Here is a 9,894-nt window from a genome sequence, read left to right as displayed (position 1 = left end):
TTCCGAGAATCAATCAGTAACTTCACTGAGGAACTGAATCGACTTGCAGCATCTAAGGTCCCTCTTTTGGGCAACACTCTACGAGCAAGTTGGGTGCATCGGAAGCTTTCAAACTCCTCTTACCTTCTAACGTTACTTGCTGCTGGCTTTCCACCCGACTGGCCTCCTTCGGGAGAGGAGCCCAAACAAACGTGCGGTAATCTCCAGCTGTACTCCGTCCAACCTGCAGCAAAACGGAAGGATAGCTAAAAGTCAAAGAGCTGTGCAGGCAGATCACAAAACTACAGGACATAAAGCACTGTGCAAAAGGCTCAGGTATATAGTGGGGTGCCCAAGACTTTTACACAGTACTGTAGGAAACTTATGTATCACACAGAATCAGGTTTATTATCACCGGCATGTGTCGTGTAATTTATCCAATTAGCAGCAACCGTTCAACGCAACACGTAATGTAGAAGAGAAAAAGAGAAATAAATAAGTAAATCAATTACAGTATATGCACGTTGAATAGATTGTGCAGAAACAGAAATAATATAGATTAAAAAAGCCAGGCAGTGTCCAAGGGTTCAATGTCCATTTGGGAATCGGATGGCAGAAAGAAAGAAGCTGTTCCTGATCACTGAGTGTGTGCTGTCAGGCTTCTGTCCCTCCTACCTGATTGTAACAGTGAGAAAAGGGCATGCCCTGGTGCTGGAGGTCCTTAATAATGGACGCTGCCTTTCTGAGACACCGCTCCCTAAAGATGCCCTGGGTACTTTGTAGACTAGTACCCAAGATGGAGCTGACTAGATTCACCACCCTCTGCAGCTTCTTTCGGTCCTATGCAGTAGCCCCCACCTCCCCCCACCGCCATATCTGACAGCGTCAGAATGCTCTCCACGGAAGTTTTCGAGTGCATTTGTTGACATACCAAATCTCTTCAAACTCCTACTCTGTAGCTCTCAATCCTGTACTGCTGCCATGAAGAATAAAATTTCATAACATATGTGAGTGACAATAAACCTGAACCTGATGCGGGTGTCTATTGTGGACTGAGAGTAGAAGGGGGCAGGGAGAGGGGAATCATGGTTGGGTAAAAGGAAAGGGAGAGGAGAGGGAGCGGGAAGCACCAGAGGGACATTCTGTAATGATCAATAAACCAATTGTTTGGAATCAGATGACCTTGCCTGGTCTCTCAGGGCTGGGTGTGTTTGCACCTGCCTCTGGCACTCCTTCTCTGCCACCTGTCCCACACCCCTCCCGCAGTGCTCCGTCCTCGCCATTCCCAACGTCCTTTACTCCCATTGGATTTACAAGCTCACTCTCTGCTCCACATTGACAAATACAGTACTGTGCAAAAGTCTTGGGCACCCTACCCATATACAGTACATATGTATATACCTACAACTTTTGCACTGTACTGTAGTTAAGCAGCATTTGTAAAAAAAGACAAAACTAGTCAATCTAGATTATTTCATCCTCTCCCCTCCCATCAGACAGATGGATAAAGTGCCACCCGGTTCCAGGTTAGTTTTTAATCTGCTGTTATAGGACTACTGAACAATCCCCTAACAGGATAACATAGACTCTTAACCTCACAATGTACCTCATTGTAACTATTCACTTTATTATCTGCTGGCGTTGCACTTTCTGAGTAACTGTAATATATTCTGCACTCCGTTATTGTCTTCCCTCAAATGTGGTGTTGGAATGAAATAATCTCTGCGGAGGGCACGTGAAGCAAGTATTTTCACTGTCTCTTAGTTCATTGGTTATGGGCCACGTCGCCTGACATCATCACGCGCCGTGTTGCGTGACGTGGGCGATCACGGTCTTTCCATGACCATGATTGTTCTTGGCAAATTTTTCTACAGAAGTGGTTTGCCATTGCCTTCTTCTGGCCAGTGTCTTTACAAGACAGGTGACCTCACCCCAGCCACATTATCAATACTCTGAATTCAGAGATTGTCCGCCTGGCGTCAGTGGTCACATAACCAGAACTTGTGATCTGCACCGGCTGCTCATACGACCATCCACCACCTGCTGCCATGCTTCCATGTGACCCTGATCGGGGGGGTGGCGGCTGCGCGGGTGCTACATTTTGCCCAAGGGTGACCAGCAGGCCAGCAGAGGGAAGCAGCGCCTCACACCTCCTTTGGTAGAGATTCATCTCCACCCCGCCACCCACATGTCCCTCAGTACATGTGACTATAGTAAGGGGTGGGACTCTACAGTAGCGTAGTGGTTCGCGTGAGGCTATTACAGCTCAGGGCATTGGGACTGGTGTTAAAATCCCGTATCCTCAGTCAGCACGTTTGTGTGGTCTTCCTGTGTGCTCGTGGGTTTCCCCTTGGTGCTCCGGGTCCCTCACACAGAACAAAGACGGGTAGGTTGATAAGTTAATTCCCATTCCCACATGTTGATCCGTGGCCTCCTCTCGTGCCTCAGGGTGGGGGAGCCCCAACACTCATATTCCGTCTGGGTAGCCTCCAACCTGATGGTATGAACATTGATTTTTCCTTCCGGTGAACAAAATTCCCCCCCCCCCACCATTCCCGGCTCTGACCTTTCACCCTCCCATTCCCAGCTCTGACCTTCCTCTTCTTCTCAGCTGCCTTCCCTTTCTCCAATGGTCCACTCTCCATCTCCAGTCAGACTCTTCCTTCTCTAGCCCCCTTGACCCTTCCCACCCACCTGGCTTCACCTAGCACCTTCCAGTTAGCCTCTCCACCCCCACCATTTTATTCAGGCATCGTCCCCCTTCCTTCTCAGTCCTGAAGACGACTCTCCGCCCAAAGCATCACCAGTTTTACTCCTTTCCATGGGTGCTGCCTGATGTGCTGCAGTTCCTCCAGCAGTTTGTGTGGGTTTAAAATCGGTGGGGGCTGCTCGAAGGGCCTATCCTGTGCTGTATCTCTAAATCGATAAACCGATTACTATTTTGTATTTGCGGGGGCGGGGGGGGGAGGTTCTTACCTTGAAAATTCCAATCCAGTTGTTCTTATGGGGTGTGATCCTGGGCGTCAAGGTGTAATTGCATTTTACAGCAACATCTCTCGTGTACTGCTTTTCGACGTTGACAGAGATTACTTGGGTGAAGGTGCTGGCGTACAGTGAAGAGGTGCTAGTCAATGACTCTTCGTTCATGGTGTCCAGACTGAGCAACAAAGAGAGAAACAAAATGTATTTAGCCACAGTGTCTGAGATCTCCTTCATAGGGGGAAAAAAACACCTTTATGATGCAAGACCACAGACGTAGGAACAGAATCAGGCCATTTGGGACTGCAGTTGGGAGGGTAAGTAGTTTCACGTTCCTCAGTATACACATCACCGAAGATCTCACCTGGATTGTACACACCGGCTATGTGGCAAAAAAAAGCACAACAACATCTCTTCTACCTCAGGCGACTGAAGAGGTTCGGCACGAGTCTCCAAATCCTCAAGACGTTCTGCAGGGTCACCACTGAGAGCATCCTGACTGGCTGTATCACCACCTGGTACGGGAACTGCACCAACCTTGATTGCTGGTCACTGCAGAGAGTAGTACGGACAGCCCAGCACATCTGTGGATGTGAACTTCCCTCCATTGAGGACATTTACAGCAACAGGTGCAGAAAGGAAGATCATCAGGGACACCAGTCACCCACCCCCCCTCAACCATAAACTGTTTCTGCTGCTTCATTACCACAGCATTAAAGCCAGGATCAATAGACTACGGGACAGCTTCTTTCTTCAAACTGATGGTGGCATCCGTTAGTCTCACAAGACCACGGATCCACCCTGGAAGGTTTCCAGGGCGTAGGCCTGGGCAAGGTTTTATGGAAGACCAGCAGTTGCCCATGCAGCAAGTCTTCCCTCTCCACGACACCGACGTTGTCCAAGGGAAGAGCAAGGGCCGATACAACTTGGCACCGGTGTCATCACAGGAGTTGCCAGAATGAGGTTGAAGGCAGTGTCAGATTGCCTTAGGGACTCCAGCTCCGGATCTGTCCTCAGGATTTACTCTCAAAGCCTTTCCCATGAGTGGGTATGGCCGCAAGGCAGCGGAGGTTTGAAAGCAGAGTTTTCCCTCTCTTAGATGGACTGCCTTCCCAGGCTGATGAGCTCAATCTACCTGAAGCACCGGTTTTAAGGCGCCAGGACCTGCCTTTGCCCCTTCTCCTGTCAGTAGAAACAGTTCCGCTGGGCTTAGAGGCTAAGCCACACGAGAAGGCCAGGAGTTGAACTTGGTTGTCAGAGGCTATTTGAGTCACATGCCGTAAGCAGCACCCTTAGGTAGTGGGAGCTTGTCCCCATTACCACTCCTCGGCTTGACAACCTTAGGAACCAAACTTCTTCAAACTATTAGACTTTTAAATTCACATGTCTGTACACTGCGACAGAGTCAAAGATTTTTACTCCCTCACGTTCTGGGATGGATGCAAGATTTAAATAGATGCAAATTAAATTCAAATTCAAATCTCCTCCATCATTCAATCAAGGCTGATAAGAACCCAAGAAATAGGAGCAGGAGTAGGCCATCTGGCTGTCAAGCCTGCTCCACCATTGATCTGGCCATGGACTCATCTCCACGATCCTGACTTTTCCCCATAACCCTTAATTCCCCTGCTCTGCAAAAATTTATCCAACCTTGTCTTCAATATATTTACTGGGGTAGCTTCCACTGCTTCATTGGGCAGAGAATTCCACAGATTCACCACTCTCTGGGAAAAGCAGTTTCTCCTCATCTCTGTCCTAAATCTACTCCCCCGAATCTTGAGGCTATGTCCCCTAGTTCTAGTCTCACCTATCAGTGGAAACAACTTTCCTGCCTCTATCTTATCTATCCCTTTCATAATTTTATATGTTTCTATAAGATTTCTTCTAATTCTTCTGAACTCCCGTCCCAGTCCCAGGTGACTCAATCTCTCCTCAAAATGTATTATCCCCCTCAGCCCCATTCCCCTGCCTCCTCCTTGTATCTTTTGACACCCTTGCTATTTACAAGACAGGTGACTGCAGCCATTATCAATACTCTTCAGAGATTATCTGCCTGGCATCAGTGGTCACATAACCAGGACTTGTGATCTGCACCGGCTGCTCATATGACCATCCACCACCTGCTCCTGTGGCTTCATGTGACCTAGATCTGGGAGGGTCGGGGGGCTAAGCAGGTGCTACACCCTGCCCAAGGGTGACCTGCAGGCTAGTGGAGGGAAGGAGTGCCTTACACCTCCTTTGGTAGGGACGTATCTCCACCTGCCACCCAGAAGGTGGCAATGGCAAATTACTTCTGAGGAAAAATATGCCAAGGACAATCATGGTCAAAGACCGTGATTCTGTGAAATGAATTCCATAGATTCAACACCCTCTGCCGAAAGAAATTCCTCCTCATCTCTGTTCTAAAGGGAGGACCTTCTATTCTGAGGCTGTGCCCACCATGTTCACTCTGTCGAGGCCTTTCACTATCTGACGGGTTTCAGTCAGATCCTCCCATCTCAACTCTAGCGAGTACAGGCCCAGAGCAGAGTATTCCAATGCTCCTCACACGTTAACCCTTCCATCCCTAGGATCATCCCCGTGAACCTCCTCTCTAATGTCAGCACATCCTTGCTCAGATAAGGCTCCCAAAATTGCTCACAATACTCCAAGTGAGGCCTCATCAGTGCCCTATAAAGCCTCATCATCACATCCTTGCTTTCGTATTCTAGTCCTCTCCAGATGAATGCCCACATCACATTTGCCTTCCACCCCGATGATGTATCCAGCAACTTATCCTTTAGGTAATCCTGCGCAAGAACTCACAAGTCCCTCTGTACATCGGGTTTTTAAAATTTTCTCCCTGTTTCAAAAATAGCCCATGCCCTTACTCCTTCTACCAAAGTGCATGTCTGTACGCTTCCCAACACTGCATTCCACCTGCCACTTCTTTGTCCGTTCTCCTAATCTGTCCAAGTCCTCTCTGCTTCCTCAACACCACCGGCCCCCACCACCCACCTTTGTATCGTCCACAAACTTGGCCACAAAGCCAGCAGTTCCATCATCCAGGGATGAGAGCTGGAGAGGTGAGGGAAGGATCTGAACACAGGGACTGCTTTTAAAAAAAAATTATCAAATCTGATCCTCATTTATCACCAACGAAAATGAGACCAACTTGGATCAGTCTGTGCAAGGAAAGAAATTCAAACACAAGTGACATGAAAGGGAATGAAAAAGAAATTGCAGGGAACAAACTGTTTAAAACAGCCAGAAACACTGCAGCAGACCAGCATTTAAGATGGACAATGGTGGCAGACAGGATCTCATGAAAACCTGACATTCTCCTGACGTTAATCATTCGGCATCTATTCAGTCAAAAAGTTGGGACTAGGAATCAGACACAGTTTCTCATATTGAGAACAACAGATCTTACAACACACAAGGTGTACATTATATATGTGTGTGTGTATATATATATATATATATATATATATATATATATATAGAGAGAGAGAGAGAGAGAGAGAGAGAGAGAGAAACACACACACACACACACACACACACACACACACACACACACAGCGAGGGAGGTTAAAAATTTGCAGAACACTGTAGTAATTTTACGTATTGTACTGCACTGTAGCCACACAAAATAAAACAAGTTTCATGACATATATGAGTGACGATAAACCTGATTCCGATGTGGGTCTCCATTGTGGACTGAGAGTGGGAAGGGGGGCAGGGAGAGGGGAATCATGGTTGGGAAAAGGGTGGGAGTGGGAAGCATCAGAGAGACATTCCATAATGATCGATAAACCAATTGTTTGAAATCAAATGACCTTGCCTGGTGTCTCAGGGCCGGGTGTGTCAGTACCCCCGCCAGACACACCTTCTCTGCCACCTGTCCCCACACCCCTACAGCGGTATTCCACACGCAAAATTCCCAACATCCCTTTGCTCCCGCCGGATTTAAAAGCACTCTGTCAGTGCACGTTGACAAACACAGTACTGCGTGCAGAAGTCTTGGGCACCCCAACTATATACAGGCGCCTGAGATGTTTGCACAGACTGTAAACAGCAGAATTAAGCCATTCAGCCCATCGAGTCTGCTCTGGAAGAGGAGAGAAAACAGGGGTACAGTTGAGCAGCGATAGGATCAATGTTCAGTCTGTGATACAACAAAAGGGTGTACATTTCATGGTGTGCCCAACTTGCTGGAACACAGATGGAAAAATCATACAACTCCCATGAACGGAAAATCCACCAGGGTGGGGCAGAAAAATCTGTTAGCAGTAAAATTATATCCCAACAACTGCCCAACACATTAACCAAAGAGAATAAATGAAATGTCCAAATCACTTCTACTGTTTTTGTGTGGGGGAGATAGGGGAAGGGGGGGCGTTGTGGATTGATGTTCAATCTGACGTTTCTGTGTGGACAATCAGTTAGTTTTTGGGAGAGGGAGGGGATTCAGGAGGGGTTTGGGATTTGATGTTCAATCTGATGTTTCCGTGTGGACGATCTGTTAGTTTTTGTGTGAGTCAGGGGATTGCGGGGGGAGTTGGGGTATATGCCTAAGACATTTGCACAGTACTCTTCATATAAGTTGACTTGTAAATTAAATTGTTTATAGTATTTATTTTAAATAAATTAAATATGTAGTGCAGAAAGAGAGCAAAAACGGTGAGGTAGTGTTCATGGGTTGATGGTCCGTTCAGAAATCTGATGGCAGAGGGAAAGAAGCTGTTCCTGAATCGCTGAGTGTGTGCCTTCAGGGTTCTGGACGGTAGCGATGAGAAGAGGCCATGTCAGAGCAGATTCACCAGGATGCTGCCTGGTTTAGAGAGTATGCATTATGATCAGAGATTAAGGGAGCTAGGGCTTTACTCTTTGGAGAGAAGGAGGATAAGAGGAGACATGATAGAGGTGTACCAGATAATAAGAGGAATAGATAGAGTGGATAGCCAGCGCCTCTTCCCCAGGGCACCACTGCTCAATACAAGAGGACATGGCTTTAAGGTAAGGGGTGGGAAGTTCAAGGGGCATATTAGAGGAAGGTTCTTTACTCAGAGAGTGGTTGGGGCATGGAATGCACTGCCTGAGTCAGTGGTGGAGGCAGATACACTAGTGTAGTTTAAGAGATGACAAAACAGGTATATGGAGGAATTTAAGTTGGGGGCTTATATGGGAGGCAGGGTTTGAGGGTCGGCACAACATTGTGGGCCGAAGGGCCTGTACTGTGCTGTACTATTCTATGTTCTATCTCCTGGGTGATGGATGTCGATGTTCCCACATCACAATAGTGGCTGCACTTCAAACGTAAGCTGCAAGGAACCACCGACACTTCTAGACCGACCGCCATCCAGTCACCATTCCCGTGGGCTCAACTGTCAAACTGCTGGACATCAGTTCCCAGTTGTGTCGGCGTGACCGGGGGTGGCTGGTCAGGATCCTGTCAGGGCTCTCAGTCTTTTCTCCAGAGGGAGAGAGATCGATCGGAAAACTCGGGTCTGACGGGGAGATTTCTCTCTCTCGCTCTGATCTTCCGGCCGAATGAAACGCTCCCTGAACGAGCTGTCCCGAGGCTCCTCAGAGGAGGCTCTTCCAGACGGGAGCTCGGGGGCTGCGACCGCCAGCCACGGGGAAGATGGCTGCGAGACCCTGCAAGACGCTTCCCGAACCGACACCGTGATTCTCTGCCAAGCCCGTAAAGCCCGGGCCGAGATGATGAGGCGGAAGAGGTAACGACCAAATCAATGGCGGGCAATCCGGTCCGTCCGTCGCCGGTAGTGTTGTGGGTCGGTCCGCTCATCATCCAAGTCGAGTTCTTAAATTTAGCCTCAGAATAGACGGTCGACCCTTGGGAGCAGAGATGAAGGAAAACATTTCCACCATGGACTAGATGGGCCGAAGGGCTCGCTGATGTACTGCAGCGCTGCCTGAGGAGGGCCCTCCTCGGCCAGAGGCGCCGAGTCTGTGGAAAGCGTCGTCACAAGATGGCGGACGAGGCCAAAGCGGGGTTGGTGCCGCCTTGTTGGTTTGGAGCTTCAGAGGTTATGGGGAGAAAACTGGAGACTGGGCTGGAGAGGGAAAATAAAGGCTCAGGGATTAAATATTACGTTTTCCTGTACTAGGAGCTTGCTGTGGTGTGTTTGTCAGGACTCAACATATGAAAAACTTTCAAAAATTATAAAGAATTGACTTTATTTCTTACATCCTTCACATACATGAGTAAAATCCTTTACGTTATACAGAGAAACATAGAAAATAGGTGCAGGAGTAGGCCATTCGGCCCTTCCAGCCTGCAGTGCCATTCAGTACTATCATGGGTGATCATCCAACTCAGAACCCGCCCCAGCCTTCCCTCCATACCCCTGATCCCCGTAGCCACAAGGGCCATATCTAACTCCCTCTTAAATATAGCCAATGAACTGGCCTCAGTTGTTTCCTGTGGCAGAGAATTCACAGATTCACCACTCTCTGTGTGAAGAAGTTTTTCCTAATCTCGGTCCTAAAGGCTTCCCCTCTATCCTCAAACTGTGACCCCTCGTTCTGGACTTCCCCAACATCGGGAACAATCTTCCTGCATCTAGCCTGTCCAATCCCTTTAGCATTTTATATGTTTCAATAAGATCCCCCCTCAATCTTCTAAATTCCATCGAGTACAAGCCTAGTTGATCCGGTCTTTCATCATATGAAAGTCCTGCCATCCCAGGAATCAATCTGGTGAACCTTCTTTGTACTCCCTCTATGGCAAGAATGTCTTTCCCCAGATTAGGGGACCAAAACTGCACACAATACTCCAAGGTGGTCTCACCAAGGCCTTGTACAACTGCAGTAGTACCTCTCTGCTCCTGTACTCAAATCCTCTCGCTATGAATGCAAGTGTATGGGGTCTTTCTTTTTCGTATGTTAAATTTAAAATGGCTTCTTTGTGATGTTAAATGCTGAGAAAGT

This window comes from Mobula birostris, unplaced genomic scaffold, assembly GCF_030028105.1.
Source record: "Mobula birostris isolate sMobBir1 unplaced genomic scaffold, sMobBir1.hap1 H_1, whole genome shotgun sequence".
Classification (NCBI taxonomy): domain Eukaryota; kingdom Metazoa; phylum Chordata; class Chondrichthyes; order Myliobatiformes; family Myliobatidae; genus Mobula; species Mobula birostris.
This window is presented reverse-complemented; position numbering follows the sequence as displayed.